This window comes from Thalassophryne amazonica, chromosome 16, assembly GCF_902500255.1.
Source record: "Thalassophryne amazonica chromosome 16, fThaAma1.1, whole genome shotgun sequence".
Classification (NCBI taxonomy): Eukaryota; Metazoa; Chordata; class Actinopteri; order Batrachoidiformes; family Batrachoididae; genus Thalassophryne; species Thalassophryne amazonica.
The window spans coordinates 25,881,820-25,899,097 of NC_047118.1; the positions used below are offsets into that span (position 1 = coordinate 25,881,820).

General features: G+C 38.7%; 1 pseudogene; it reads left to right on the top strand.

Moving 5' to 3' along the window:
- Positions 1–16,677, top strand: part of LOC117528035 — a 28,971-nt pseudogene extending 12,294 nt beyond the window's left edge.
- The last annotated feature ends 601 nt before the right edge of the window (positions 16,678–17,278 follow it).

Below are 17,278 nucleotides of genomic sequence, written 5' to 3' on the forward strand. Positions count from 1 at the left end.
CGCTACTGTCTACACGAGGAAAGTCCGTGATCGCTGAAGCTACAGCATTTAATCGGCGCAGCTGCAGAACCACTTCCTGAATTTGTGTCAAAATAAAAGTTCTGTAGTGTTTCATACACGGAGACTTACATCGAGCACAATGATTGACATGACCAACAGCCAATGACAATTGGAGAAGCATACAGGGTGGTCAATCAGATTGCAAGAAGAGCAGGCGGCCGCTCCCGCCCCTGTAAATGGACTGGCTCCTCGGTGCCTGGAATTCTCTCCGCTCTCCTACTGATTACAAGGTTGGAATCGTTTCTTTTATCCTAATTAACTGTGCTTTACTTTTGTTAATCTTTAAATGCAACTGCTACGGACTTCAGCTCCTTAATTTGCTGCTGTTTGAATCCTAGCAGTGGTTACACATTACCCCCCCCTCTCTCTCACTCACTCACACACACACTTTGGAGACACAAAAACTTTTTTTCCACTTGTGTGCTGCTTTTGCTTCCATTTGTCAGACCCGCGCCAGAAAAAAAAAAAATATTAAGGGGGCGATGAGTTTATCACCCCCCCCCCCCCCAAAAAAAAAAGTGCGGAGGAGACATGCGCTCCTGGAAAGCTTGTGTATTTACGCTGCATCGTTGTAAGAGACTGACTAAGAGTGAAGAGTGATGACTTTTTTTTTAAATTATTATTTGAACGCATAGAGGCTCGGTCAAGTGATCTCTTGCATACCACAGAGCCGGTGTTCTGTCAAGATGAGGTGCGCCAACTTTCGACACTGAGCTGTGACGTACCTTCGCATTGTCCAATAGGAACGATGCGTCGGGCCAAAACACGGAAGACTCGTGGCAGAAACCACTGATTTCTACAAAATGGATTGGACCAATCCGATTGGTGCAGAAACCACTGATCTGTACAAACATTAACGTGTGATGGGACTGCTCATTTAGAGAGCAGTTTTCTTAAGAAAAATCATTGGAAATGTTTTTTGTTGTTGTTACCTCAAAATTTCTGATTACTGTTAAAAAAAAGTTTATAACACTTGTAATTAAAATAGGTAAATCAATAAATGGTTCTTTAGAAACCTTTCATCTGTATTAAAACCACCTTTTATTTCAGATTAGACAATTTCTTGTTTAACATAAGGAACCTCAGACATTTATTATTAGACAAATAAAATAACATGGAAACTTGTATATTTTTTGAAGTCTGGTATATATCTTATTTCAACCAGAAAAACAAACACTTAATAATACAAATGTTTATTATGAATGCAAAAGGAAATAATTTAACGACTGCAGTGTGATTGTAAAGTAGGATTTCTGTGACATAAACCTCATGATGTTTTATATATATATATAATATATAGTCATTTAAACTTGTAATTTTGTCAAAATATGTAATTGCCTTTAATGTTATCAGGATGCCCCCTCGTGGCACCGGGAACGCATTTTGTACTATGATCAAGGTGAAATGACAGTGAAAGTGTGTGTTTAGGTGTGTGTTCATGGTGTTTAGGTGTATAGTATTTATTCATTGGGGGTTCGGTATGGACGGGTGGGTGTGCGTGTTTGGGGGTGGATTCGTCGGGGCAATAGTGGACTGGTCCAGAGGAAAAATGCCAGGGCCGAAATTTGTTCCCAGTCCGACCCTGGCACCTGCCCATTTCCAGCGTACGCCTGTCGTGCCCTTGATAAATGCGGCGGGTGAAAACAATCGTAATTATAATAAACACGCCCATAAATATTCAGACTCCGCTTCAGACACACCCTCATTTTACGACATGGAAGCCAGGAAGACGGCAAAGAAAAAGAACTCCACCAATCACGACTCGTACCAATAGAGCATCAAAAGCGACTGTCGTATTAATTGTTTTGTAGTATAATCAAAAAAGTGTTACAGTGGTCCCTCGTTTATCGCGGGAGTTACGTTCTAAAAATAGTCTGCAAAAAGCGACGTCCGCGACGTAGTCGGCGTTATTTTTTTTACAATTATTATAGACGTTTTAAAGCTGTAAAAACCCTGTAAAACCACTTAACACACTTTTCTCAATCAGGCATGAACATTTTCTCACTTTTCTCTCGTGTGTAAACACACTCAAAGTTCAAACCTTTGTAGAAAAATAAGACCAAACTGTTTTCAGGCCCAAACATTTGTTTGAGAAATATAAACAGAACGTTTTCCTATAAATAATTATGATGGCTTTTAGAACTAACGAATGTAATTTTAACGATCAACCTACGAGGTTGGACACATAAGAAATTATTAATAGTGACTGACCAGTATTTCACAGATCGCGCCTCTGAGTCCTGATGCCGCGCCTTTTTCCACTCACGCCTCGCTGCAGGTGTCTGTTTCCGAGTGACAAACACAGTTATGAGTAGTTGTTGGCGCTCTTTTTTCTTCTGGGCGAGAAGATTCTTATAAACAGACACGCAGAACACAGAACACTGTAAAAAAAAAAAAAAAAAGCATGCAAAATTGGACTAAAAACTCCGTGAAACGGCGAGGCCATGAAAGGTGAACCGCGTTATAGCGAGGGACCACTGTATTCTCTTTTCACATGTCAATAATTCTTGACATGTGGATATTTGCTCGCTCAATTAATAATACACGCCTAATTTTTCAGATTTCTTTATTCTTAAGATGTATTTCTTTATTTATTTTATTGTGACAAACGAATGGAGACGACAACCTGATTGCAGCACGGGCGAAGGGCATGACAACACTACAGTTGTAATTATCAATTTCATTGTCTAAAACGATCACACCACATAAAGTTAAGCTCAGCACTGCTCTGGCGCCAGGCTGTGGAGAAAAAGGCGCGCAGCGCTTTCTTTGCGGTCAGCGCTGTGGCCACGGATCTAGCTCGATAGACCAGCAATCCCGCAAAAGCGGGATTTGTATTGATTATTATGTATGTATGCATTGATTTGTATAATGGCACTGTTTATCATGTTGATCAGTTTCATTTTTATGTGGATTCCAGCGCTTGTTTATTTTGGTGTATAATTTATGCCACCTCTCGACCTGGTGTATATTTTCAGCGCAGCGTACGCCAACGACCACATTGATAAATGCCAAGTAACGCAGCCGTTTTGGCGTACACCCCATATATGCTCAAATATTGCCGTACGCACGTTGATACATGAGGCCCACTGTATGTGAGTTTGGTGAAATAGGCTCTAGGGCTTAAGGGGTTAAGTATTCAAATGACATTCTTAGACACCTGTTACACATAGTAAGAATGTGCAGGAACCAGGCCGACACGGCAAAAATGGCCATAATCTGGATGCAGTCAGGAGGGAGGTGTGTTGACTGTGGGCGGCTCTCGTCCACACCTTCACGTTCGTATCCAAAGCATATTTAAACAGTTAAATGACACAGACTGCTGTCAGACAGCAACAAGAAGCACTGCAGACTGCCTGAGTGGGAGCCACAGATCTGTTCTCCCTTTGTATAGGACCTGTCGGTCATGGACATCGGAGCACAACCAATGTATATGCTGGACTCACACCACATGTGTCAAAAACCAGCATTGGTGCTGTCGCTCACTCACTTCCACACAATCACACCTTTGCTCATCCTCTTTCCCAGAACTCACTGACCTCACAGCAGGAGACCACATGTGCGTGTGTGCGTAGAACAGGTGATGAAATGATCACTCACTCAGCTGTGTGTTCATAACACCTTAACGTGCCGCTACACGTACATGCATGCATGTGTGCTGCTGTCAGCCACTGAACACCTTTGGCTGCTAAACTTTGCTGGCAGTGGGCCAAGCTTCCTCATGCACAACATTTGTCAAATGCAGCCAGTCCAGCAAACTTTAATTTTTTTTTTTTTTTTTTTTGCACACTCAAGCATAAGCAGCACAATGCAAGTCTCTACACCATGATGTCTGGTTGGATAATCGATGCACAGCACATCACATTTATGCTGTGGTTGTTTGCAGCACACAGCACAGGCGGTGAGAGGGTTTTCACCCCAGGCTGTGGTCGCGCCTGTCCGCCCTGCACTTTGACACGCTCCTGGTTCCATGCTGGAGGTGAGATTCATGTTTAATAATGTTTTCATGGGCTGCCGAAACAGTTCCACGTCATACCTCCTACAGAGTTGGATGGCGATGGTGCGCTGTGCAATGCATTGACCCGCAGGGGCACATGGTGCTTTTGATTGTGCACTATTCACATCCACTGCACATGATGAATGCGTTCCACATACATGTTATTAAATATCAACATTTCCTTTGCCCTCCCTGGCCGGGGTCCAGTGGAGGAGGACATACGTGGCACAAGCAGAGCATGTTGGCAGGCTTTGCCGTGACCAATCCATATCAGAGCACTATCACCGTGATCACATCATTTCAAATGCAGTAATGACTCCGTCAGAATATGTAGATTGTGATCAGATGGTGCACAAACTACACATAGACCGCCATCAGATGTGAGTCCCATCTTGATGGCGCCAAGAGTGTTTTGAACATGTGCAACACATTCGGGACAGCCGAGCGAATGGAACCAAATGGGACTGTTCAGAGACTGCCATCTGTCAGACTGCACCTCAACACTTCCCGACTGTGGCATTCTGGCGCCATTCGGCCTACGTGTGATAGGGGTCTTACACAGCTGTCGGAATATCTGTCCCTTCCAAATGTGGCTTGAAGTTAGGCTTTTTTCCCATTCCAGCTGATTCTGCTTGACTCCTGCTCATCCGTATTAAGTGTGATGTGGAATACCAAATAATGTGCACACAGGTGTGATATTTATTACTGCTGGAATTAGTCTTTTTTCCATTTTCCCCTCTGTGACTCTTGCAGTTTAACAAACCCAAAATGCACAAATGACTTAATGACCAATTGATACATAAAACAAAATCAAAATATCAGATTTTTTTTTCTTTTTCTTCATTTACGTATAAAGCGCCAAATCACAACAGAGTTGCCTCAAAGCGCTTCACACAGGTAAGGTCTAACCATACCAACCCCCAGAGCAACAGTGGTAAGGAAAAACTCCCTCTGAGGAAGAAACCTCAAGCAGACCAGACTCAAAGGGGTGACCCTCTGCTTGGGCCATGCTACAGACATAAATTACAGAACAATTCACAGAACAATTCACGGACGAATATACAAGAAATGCTATTGGTGCACAGGACAGGAGGGTCGCCAACACAAATACAACTCCCATCTCTGAATGGAGCTGCACCTTAAACAGAGAGAAAAAACAGAATCAGGCATCAGAAAGACAAAAAAATACTGTATAATTTGCCAGCATTAAACAACAAGAAAAACAGAGAAATACTAAGGTGATCGCCCTAAACTTCACTAAAAGACCCAGAATTTAGATAAAGTTGAGGTCACAGCCCGCTCCAATTACTAATAAATGAATTAAAAGAGTAAAAAGTGTAAAACAAAACTGTACCAGTATGCTGCCATATGACAGGGAAAATAAATGCGTCTTAAGTCTGGACTTGAAAGTCTCCACAGAATCTGACTGTTTTATTGATGCAGGGAGATCATTCCACAGAACAGGGGCACGATAAGAGAAAGCTCTGTGACCCGCAGACTTCTTATTCACCTTAGGGACACAAAGTAGTCCTGCACCCTGAGAACGTAAAGCTCAGGCCGGTACGTAAGGTTTACTTAGGTCAGCGAGGGAGGGAGGTGCCAGTCCATGAATAATTTTATAGGTTAGTAGCAGAACCTTAAAATCTGATCTCACTGGGACAGGAAGCCAGTGAAGAGATGCCAAAATGGGTGTAATGTGGTCGAACTTTCTGCTTTGTGTCAAAAGTCTGGCTACCAATTTTCATGTTCGGGGCTTACGTCCGAAACATTCAGAAAAACACAAACTTTTGTCCAAATAGCTGTTTGTACTGGAATTTTTCAGTCAAATCTGACATTGCTCATGACCTTGGACCAAACGAACACCATTCTGATAAAAAATGGAACAAAAATTTTTTTTTGGCCAATTTTCATGTTTGGGACTTATGGCTGAAACGTTCATAAAACACACAATTTTTGCCCAAATTCCTGTTTTCACTGGATTTTTTGCAGTCAAATCTGACATTGCTCATGCCCATGGACCAAACGAACACCATTCTGACAAAAAAATAGAACAAAAATTTTTTTGGCCAATTTTCATGTTCGGGGCTTATTTTGCAAACGTTCATAAAAACACGCAATTTTTGTCAAAATTCCTGTTTTAGCTGGATTTTTTGGGTCAAATCTGATATTATTCATGCCCTTGGACCAAACGAACACCATTCTGACCAAAAATGGAACAAAAATTTTTTGGGCCAATTTTCATGTTCAGGGATTACGTCGCAAATGTTCTGAAAAACAAACAATTTTTGTCCAAATTCCCATATTCACTGGAATTTTTCGGTCAAATCCGACATTGCTCATGACCTTGGACCAAACGAACACCATTCTGATAAAAAAGGAACAAAAATTGTTTTGGCCAATTTTCATGTTCGGGGCTTACGTTGCAAACGTTTTGAAAAACACACAATTGTTGTCCAAATTCCCGTTTTCACTGGATTTTTGGTCAAATCCGACATTGCTCATGCCCTAGGACCAAACGAACACCATTCCGACAAAAAATTTAACAAAAATGTTTTGGGCCAATTTTCATGTTTGGGGCTTACATCCGAAAAGTTCCGAAAAACACGCAATTTTGTCCACTTTCTGAAAAACACGCAATTTTTGTCCAAATTCCCATTTTCACAGGATTTATTTTCTTTCAAATACGACATTGCTCATGCCCTTTGACCAAACGAACACCATTCTGACAAAAAATGGAACAAAAAATTTTTTGGCCAATTTTCATGTTTGGCGCTTATGTTGCAAACGTTCATAAAAACACGCAATTTTTGTCCAAATTTCCGTTTTAGCTGGATTTTTTCAGTCAAATCCGACATTGCTCATGCCCATGGACCAAACGAACACCATTCTGACAAAAAATGGAACAAAAAATTGTTGGGCCAATTTTCATGTTCGGGTCTTATGTCGCAAATGTTCTGAAAAACACGCAATTTTTGCCAAAATTCCTGTTTTCACTGGATTTTTTCAGTTTCATTTTTTTGGCCAATTTTTATGTTCAGGACTTGTGTTGCAAACGTTCTGAAAAACACGCAATTGTTGTCCAAATTCCCGTTTTCACTGGATTTTTTCGGTCAAATCCGACATTGCTGATGACCTTGGACCAAACGAACACCATTCTGACAAAAAGTGGAACAAATCTTTTTGGCCAATTTTCATGTTCGGGGCTTAAGTGGCAAACGTTCAGAAAAACAGGCCATTTTTGCCCAAATTCCTGTTTTCACTGGATTTTTTGGTCAAATCAGACATTGCTGATGACCTTAGAGCAAACGAACACCATTCTGACAAAAAATGGAACAAAAATTTTTTGGGCCAATTTTCATGTTCGGGACTTATGTCGCAAACGTTCTGAAAAACACAAGATTTTTGTCCACTTTCTAAAAAACACACAATTTTTGTCCAAAATCCTATTTTCACTGGATTTTGTCGGTCAAATCCGACATTGCTGATGACCGTGGATCAAACGAACACCATTCTGACAAAAATGGAAAAACATGCCGTTTTTGTCTAAATTCCCGTTTTCACTGGATTTTTTTTTGGTGAAATCCGACATTGCTCATGCCCTTGGACCAAACGAACACCATTCCGACAAAAAATTGAACAAAAATTTTTTGGGCCAATTTTCATGTTTGGGGCTTACATCCGAAAAGTTCTGAAAAACACGCAATTTTTGTCCACTTTCTGAAAAACACGCAATTTTTGTCCAAATTCCCGTTTTCACAGGATTTATTTTCTTTCAAATCCGACATTGCTCATGCCCTTTGACCAAACAAACACCATTCTGACAAAAAATGGAACAAAAAATTTTTTGGCCAATTTTCATGGTCGGCGCTTATGTTGCAAACGTTCATAAAAACACGCAATTTTTGTCCAAATTCCAGTTTTAGCTGGATTTTTTCGGTCAAATCCGACATTGCTCATGCCCATGGACCAAACGAAATCTATTCTGACAAAAAAAATGGAACAAATATATTTTTTGCCAATTTTCATGTTCGGGGTTTACATCCTAAACGTTCTGAAAAAAATCGCAATTTTTGTCCAAATTCCTGTTTTCACTGGATTTTTTGGGTCAAATCTGATATTGCTCATGCCCTTGGATCAAACGAACACCATTCTGACAAAAAATGGAACAAATAATTTTTTTTAGCAAATTTTCATGTTCAGGTCTTACGTCGCAAATGTTCTGAAAAACACGCAATTTTTGCCAAAATTCCTGTTTTCACTGGATTTTTTCAGTCAAATCAGACATTGCTGATGACCTTGGACCAAACGAACACCATTCTGACAAAAAATGGAACAAATAATTTTTTTTAGCAAATTTTCATGTTCGGGGCTTACGTCATAAACGTTCTGAAAAACACGCAATTGTTATCCAAATTCCTGTTTTCACTGGATTTTTTCAGTCAAATCTGATATTGCTCATGCCCTTGGATCAAACGAACACCATTCTGACAAAAAATGGAACAAAAATTTTTTTGGCCAATTTTCATGTTCAGGTCTTACGTCGCAAATGTTCTGAAAAACACGCAATTTTTGCCAAAATTCCTGTTTTCACTGGATTTTTTCAGTCAAATCAGACATTGCTGATGACCTTGGACCAGACGAACACCATTCTGACAAAAAATGGAACAAATATTTTTTTTTGGAAATTTTCATGTTGGGGCTTACATCTGAAACGTTCAGAAAAACACACAATTTTTGTCCAAATTCCAGTTTTCACAGGATTTTTTTGGTCAAATCCAATATTGCTCATGCCCTTGGACCAAACGAACACCATTCTGACTAAAAATGGAACAAAACGTTTTTGTCCAATTTTCATGTTCGGGGCTAACGGCGCAAATGTTCTGAAAAACAGGCAATTTTTGTCCAAATTCCTATTTTCACTGGATTTTTTGGGTCAAATCTGATATTGCTCATGCCCTTGGATCAAACGAACACCATTCTGACAAAAAATGGAACAAAAATGTTTTTGGCCAATTTTCATGTTCAGGTCTTACGTCGCAAATGTTCTGAAAAACACACACTTTTTGCCAAAATTCCTGTTTTCACTGGATTTTTTCAGTCAAATCAGACATTGCTGATGACCTTGGACCAAACGAACACCATTCTGACAAAAAATGGAACAAATATTTTTTTTTAGCAAATTTTCATGTTCGGGGCTTACGTCATAAACGTTCTGAAAAACACGCAATTGTTATCCAAATTCCTGTTTTCACTGGATTTTTTCAGTCAAATCAGACATTGCTGATGACCTTGGATCAAACAAACACCATTCTGACAAAAAATGGAACAAAAATTTTTTCGTCCAATTTTCATGTTCGGGGCTAACGGCGCAAATGTTCTGAAAAACAGGCAATTTTTGTCCAAATTCCCGTTTTCACTGGATTTTTTTGGTCAAATCCGACATTGCTGATGACCTTGGACCAAACAAACACCATTCTGACAAAAAATGGAACAAATATATTTTTGGCCAATTTTCATGTTCGGGGCTTACGTCGCAAACTTACTGAAAAACACGCACTTTTTGTCCAAATTCCCGGTTTCACTGGATTTTTTTGGTCAATTCCGATATTGCTCATGCCCTTGATCCAAACGAACACCATTCTGACAAAAAATGGAACAAAACTTTTTTTGGCCAATTTTCATGTTGCTTATGTTTGGAAACATTCATAAAAACATGCAATTTTTGACAAAATTCCTGTTTTCACTGGATTTTTTCAGTCAAATCAGACATTGCTGATGACCTTGGACCAGACGAACACCATTCTGACAAAAAATGGAACAAATATTTTTTTGGGAAATTTTCATGTTGGGGCTTACATCTGAAACGTTCAGAAAAACACACAATTTTTGTCCAAATTCCAGTTTTCACAGGATTTTTTGGTCAAATCCAATATTGCTCATGCCCTTAGACCAAACGAACACCATTCTGACTAAAAATGGAACAAAACGTTTTTGTCCAATTTTCATGTTCGGGGCTAACGGCGCAAATGTTCTGAAAAACAGGCAATTTTTGTCCAAATTCCTGTTTTCACTGGATTTTTTGGGTCAAATCTGATATTGCTCATGCCCTTGGATCAAACGAACACCATTCTGACAAAAAATGGAACAAAAATTTTTTTGGCCAATTTTCATGTTCAGGTCTTACGTCGCAAATGTTCTGAAAAACACGCAATTTTTGCCAAAATTCCTGTTTTCACTGGATTTTTTCAGTCAAATCAGACATTGCTGATGACCTTGGACCAGACGAACACCATTCTGACAAAAAATGGAACAAATATTTTTTTTTGGAAATTTTCATGTTGGGGCTTACATCTGAAACGTTCAGAAAAACACACAATTTTTGTCCAAATTCCAGTTTTCACAGGATTTTTTTGGTCAAATCCAATATTGCTCATGCTCTTGGACCAAACGAACACCATTCTGACTAAAAATGGAACAAAACGTTTTTGTCCAATTTTCATGTTCGGGGCTAACGGCGCAAATGTTCTGAAAAACAGGCAATTTTTGTCCAAATTCCTATTTTCACTGGATTTTTTTGGGTCAAATCTGATATTGCTCATGCCCTTGGATCAAACGAACACCATTCTGACAAAAATGGAACAAAAATTTTTTTGGCCAATTTTCATGTTCAGGTCTTACGTCGCAAATGTTCTGAAAAACACACACTTTTTGCCAAAATTCCTGTTTTCACTGGATTTTTTCAGTCAAATCAGACATTGCTGATGACCTTGGACCAAACGAACACCATTCTGACAAAAAATGGAACAAATATTTTGTTTTAGCAAATTTTCATGTTCGGGGCTTACGTCATAAACGTTCTGAAAAACACGCAATTGTCATCCAAATTCCTGTTTTCACTGGATTTTTTCAGTCAAATCAGACATTGCTGATGACCTTGGATCAAACAAACACTATTCTGACAAAAAATGGAACAAAAATTTTTTCGTCCAATTTTCATGTTCGGGGCTAACGGCGCAAATGTTCTGAAAAACAGGCAATTTTTGTCCAAATTCCCGTTTTCACTGGATTTTTTTGGTCAAATCCGACATTGCTGATGACCTTGGACCAAACAAACACCATTCTGACAAAAAATGGAACAAATATATTTTTCGCCAATTTTCATGTTCGGGGCTTACGTCGCAAACTTACTGAAAAACACGCACTTTTTGTCCAAATTCCCGGTTTCACTGGATTTTTTTGGTCAAATCCAATATTGCTCATGCCCTTGGTCCAAACGAACACCATTCTGACAAAAAATGGAACAAAACTTTTTTTGGCCAATTTTCATGTTGCTTATGTTTGGAAACATTCATAAAAACATGCAATTTTTGACAAAATTCCTGTTTTCACTGGATTTTTTCAGTCAAATCAGACATTGCTGATGACCTTGGACCAGACGAACACCATTCTGACAAAAAATGGAACAAATATTTTTTTTTGGAAATTTTCATGTTGGGGCTTACATCTGAAACGTTCAGAAAAACACACACTTTTTGTCCAAATTCCTGTTTTCACTGGATTTTTTTGGTCAAATCCGATATTGCTCATGCCCTTGGACCAAACGAACACCATTCTGACTAAAAATGGAACAAAAATTTTTTGGGCCAATTTTCATGTTTAGGGCTTACGTCGCAAACTTACTGAAAAACACGCAATTTTTGTCCAAATTCCCATTTTCACTGGATTTGTTGGGTCAAATCCGACATTGCTCATGCCCTTGGACCAAACGAACACCATTCTGACAAAAAATGGACCAAAAATTTTTTGGGCCAATTTTCATGTTCGGGGCTTACATCGCAAACGTTCTGAAAAACACACAATTTTTGTCCAAATTCCCATTTTCAACTGGATTTTTTGGTCAAATCAGACATTGCCAACGCACTCGGTCCAAATGAACACCATTCTGACAAAAAATGGAACAAAAATTTTTTGGGCCAATTTTCATGTTCTGTTGCAAACGTTCATAAAAACACACAATTTTTGTCCAAGTTCCCGTTTTAGCTGGATTTTTTGGGTCAAATCTGATATTGCTCATGCCCTTGGACCAAATCAACACCATTCTGACAAAAAATGTAACAAAACAAATTTTTTGGCCAATTTTCATGTTCGGGGCTTACGTCGCAAACGTTCTGAAAAACATGCAATTTTTGTCCAAATTCCCATTTTCACTTGATTTTTTTCGGTCAAATCATTGCAACATTGCTCATGCCCTTGGACCAAAGGAACACCATTCTGACAAAAAATGGAACAAAACTTTTTTTTGGAAATTTTCATGTTGGGGGCTTACATCCGAAACGTTCAGAAAAACACACAAGTTTTGTCCAAATTCCTGTTTTAGCTGGATTTTTTGGGTCAAATCCGACATTGCTCATGCCCTTGGACCAAACGAACACCATTCTGACAAAAAATGGAACAAAAATTTTTTTGGCCAATTTTCATGTTCGGGGCTTACATCGCAAACGTTCTGAAAAACATGAAATTTTAGTCTACATTCACGTTTTCACTGGATTTTTCGTTTAAATCAGACATTGCTGATGACCTGGGACCAAACGAACACCATTCTGACAAAAAATGGAACAAAAATGATTTTGGCCAATTTTCATGTTCGGGGCTTACGTTGCAAACATTCTGAAAAACACGCAATTTTTGTCCAAATTCCCGTTTTCACTGGAATTTTTTTGGTCAAATCAGACATTTCTGATGACCTGGGACCAAACGAACACCATTCTGACAAAAAATGGAATAAAGACTCTTTTGGTTAATTTTCATGTTTGGGGCTTACGTCGCAAACGTCCTGAAAAACATGCAATTTTTGTCCAAATTCCCATTTTCACTGTATTTTTTCAGTCAAATCCAACATTGCTCATGCCCTTGGACCAAAGGAACACCATTCTGACAAAAAATGGAACAAATATTTTTTTGGCCAATTTTCATGTTCGGGGCTTCCATCTGAAACGTTCTGAAAAACATGCAATTTTTGTCCAAACTCCTGTTTTCACTGGATTTTTTTGGTCAAATCCAATATTGCTCATGCCCTTGGATCAAACGAACCCCATTCTGACAAAAAATGGAACAAAAATTTTTTGGGCCAATTTTTATGTTCGGGGCTTACATCGCAAACGTTCTGAAAAACACACAATTTTTGTCCAAATTCCCATTTTCAACTGGATTTTTTGGTCAAATCAGACATTGCCAACGCACTTGGTCCAAATGAACACCATTCTGACAAAAAATGGAACAAAAAATTTTTTTGGCCAATTTTCATGTTCTGTTGCAAACGTTCATAAAAACACACAATTTTTGTCCAAGTTCCCGTTTTAGCTGGATTTTTTGGGTCAAATCTGATATTGCTCATGCCAAACCAACACCATTCTGACAAAAAATGTAACAAAACAAATTTTTTGGCCAATTTTCATGTTCAGGGCTTACGTCGCAAACGTTCTGAAAAACATGCAATTTTTGTCCAAATTCCCATTTTCACTTGATTTTTTTCGGTCAAATCATTGCAACATTGCTCATGCCCTTGGACCAAAGGAACACCATTCTGACAAAAAATGGAACAAAAATTTTTTTGGCCAATTTTCATGTTCGGGGCTTACATCGCAAACGTTCTGAAAAACATGAAATTTTAGTCTAAACTCCTGTTTTCACTGGATTTTTCGTTTAAATCAGACATTGCTGATGACCTGGGACCAAACGAACACCATTCTGACAAAAAATGGAACAAAAATGTTTTTGGCCAATTTTCATGTTCGGGGCTTACGTTGCAAACATTCTGAAATACACGCAATTTTTGTCCAAATTCCCGTTTTCACTGGAATTTTTTTGGTCAAATCAGACATTTCTGATGACCTGGGACCAAACGAACACCATTCTGACAAAAAATGGAATAAAAATTCTTTTGGTTAATTTTCATGTTTGGGGCTTACGTCGCAAACGTTCTGAAAAACATGCAATTTTTGTCCAAATTCCCATTTTCACTGGAGTTTTTCAGTCAAATCCAACATTGCTCATGCCCTCGGACCAAAGGAACACCATTCTGACAAAAAATGGAACAAATATTTTTTTGGCCAATTTTCATGTTCGGGGCTTCCATCTGAAACGTTCTGAAAAACATGCAATTTTTGTCCAAACTCCTGTTTTCACTGGATTTTTTTGGTCAAATCCGATATTGCTCATGCCCTTGGATCAAACGAACCCCATTCTGACAAAAAATGGAACAAAAATGTTTTTGGCCAATTTTCATGTTCGGGGCTTACGTTGCAAACATTCTGAAAAACACGCAATTTTTGTCCAAATTCCCGTTTTCACTGGAATTTTTTTGGTCAAATCAGACATTTCTGATGACCTGGGACCAAACGAACACCATTTTGACAAAAAATGGAATAAAAATTCTTTTGGTTAATTTTCATGTTTGGGGCTTACGTCGCAAACGTTCTGAAAAACATGCAATTTTTGTCCAAATTCCCATTTTCACTGGAGTTTTTCAGTCAAATCCAACATTGCTCATGCCCTTGGACCAAAGGAACACCATTCTGACAAAAAATGGAACAAATATTTTTTTTGGCCAATTTTCATGTTCGGGGCTTCCATCTGAAACGTTCTGAAAAACATGCAATTTTTGTCCAAACTCCTGTTTTCACTTGATTTTGTTGGTCAAATCCGATATTGCTCATGCCCTTGGATCAAACGAACCCCATTCTGACAAAAAATGGAACAAAAATTTTTTTGGCTAATTTTTATGTTCGGGGCTTACATCGCAAACGTTCTGAAAAACACACAATTTTTGTCCAAATTCCCATTTTCAACTGGATTTTTTTTGGTCAAATCTGACATTGCCAATGCACTTGGACCAAGCGAACACCATTCTGACAAAAAAATGGAACAAAAATTCTTTTGGCCAATTTTCATGTTCGGGGCTTCCATCTGAAACGTTCTGAAAAACATGCAATTTTTGTCCAAACTCCTGTTTTCACTTGATTTTGTTGGTCAAATCCGATATTGCTCATGCCCTTGGATCAAACGAACCCCATTTGCCCTTGGATCAAACGAACCCCATTCTGACAAAAAATGGAACAAAAATTTTTTTGGCTAATTTTTATGTTCGGGGCTTACATCGCAAACGTTCTGAAAAACACACAATTTTTGTCCAAATTCCCATTTTCACTGGATTTTTTTTTTTGGTCAAATCGGACACTGCACATGCCCTTGGACCAAACGAACACCATTCTGACAAAAAATGGAACAAAAATTTTTTTAAACCAATTGGAGACCCCTAATGCTAGACTGCAGTAAACCAGAAAATAGAACATTGCAGTAGTCCAATCTAGAAGAGATAAATGCATGGATCAGAGTCTCAGCATCAGCCATAGACAGGATAGGATGAATCTTCGCTATATTTCACAGGTGGAACAAAGCAGTCCTAGTAATATTTCTCATGTGGAGGCCAAAGGACAACACTTCTGTCTTTAATGGGACAAAAACTAAATGAATGGATTTTTTTCTGTATGACACAGTGGCAGCAGGATCCTGGTTCAGTCACATCAGACAGTGGCACGTTAACAGAGACCAGTACAACATTCTGTTCCTGACCTATGACAAAATGGTTTTAAGACACTGTGAATGTACAGGTGCAGTGTGTGTGTGTGTGTCTACACACACAAACACAATTAAAAAAAGTTTTAATCCAATTTAGACCAAACTTTGAGTGGACCAAAATGGAGCAATTGAGGGGCAGCTAACGACAAAGTGATTTGATTTTGAGAAAATAATTGTTAAATGGACACTAATGAAGGGGTTAAAAAAATGCCCAATGCAATATTATTATGGTCACCAAGGACATAATAAAATCATCATCGTTTATTTGTCTGTCTGTGTATCTATTACCAGGATTACATCAAAACTACTGCACAGATTTTGACATTTTCACCACAGATAGAGGGTTAGGGTTAGGGTTAGGGCATGGAAGCCTCCAATACATTTTGGAGGTGCTCCAGATGCAGATTTTGGGTCATTACTTCCCCACTAGAGAAACAAAAGCAAGCATCTGGAAATTACTGTGGACCTGCGTGAATACTACCATCTACCAGTTTGTGCCCGAAGAGCGGCTGCAGGGCAACTTCATGCGCAAAGGTGGTGCAAATACTGACTTGTGTGCAGAAATACTGAAACAATTAGCATTTTTTTAAAATCTACATGTATTACACTTTCTTGTGTTTTTCTTTTCTGCAGGTAAGATCGGTGACTGGAAGAACACCTTCACTGTTGCACAGAGTGAGAGTGTCGATCAGATTCTTCAGGAGCGTCTCGGGGATCTGGACCTGACCTTCATCTGGGACTCTGCAGATCAACTGCAGCAAAACTAAATACTGAAAGTTACTGTTCTTAAAATCTAAAGTGTTTATCACAAAAACCATCAACTAATGTTGTAACAGATTATGAATATGCCTTATTTCTTTAAAATGTCAAATGTGGCAAAATTGTTTCTTGCATCCAAATCCTGATTTTAATTGATTTTCCGGACACTTCTCAGCTTCATTATTTGGATAAATAATCAAATGACTGAAATCAATTTCATTAAATTTGCAGTTATTTCTTCTATTAAAATTGAGTACAACCCCTGGCAAAAATTATGGAATCACCGGCCTCGGAGGACGTTCATTCAGTTGTTTAATTTTGTAGAAAAAAAGCAGATCACAGACATGACACAAAACTAAAGTCATTTCAAATGGCAACTTTCTGGCTTTAAGAAACTCTATAAGAAATCAGGAAAAAAAATTGTGGCAGTAATGGTTACTTTTTTAGACCAAGCAGAGGGAAAAAAATATGAAATCACTCAATTCTGAGGAAAAAATAATGGAATCATGAAAAACAAAAGAACGCTCCAACACATCACTAGTATTTTGTTGCACCACCTCTGGCTTTTATAACAGCTTGCAGTCTCTGAGGCATGGACTTAATGAGTGACAACTGGCTCCAACTTTCTCTGCTGTTTTTCAGATCAGCTTTGCAGGTTGGAGCCTTGTCATGGACCATTTTCTTCAACTTCCACCAAAAGATTTTCAATTGGATTAAGATCCAGACTATTTGCAGGCCATAACATTGACCCTATGTGTCTTTTTGCAAGGAATGTTTTCACAGTTTTTGCTCTATGGCAAGATGCATTATCATCTTGATGATTTC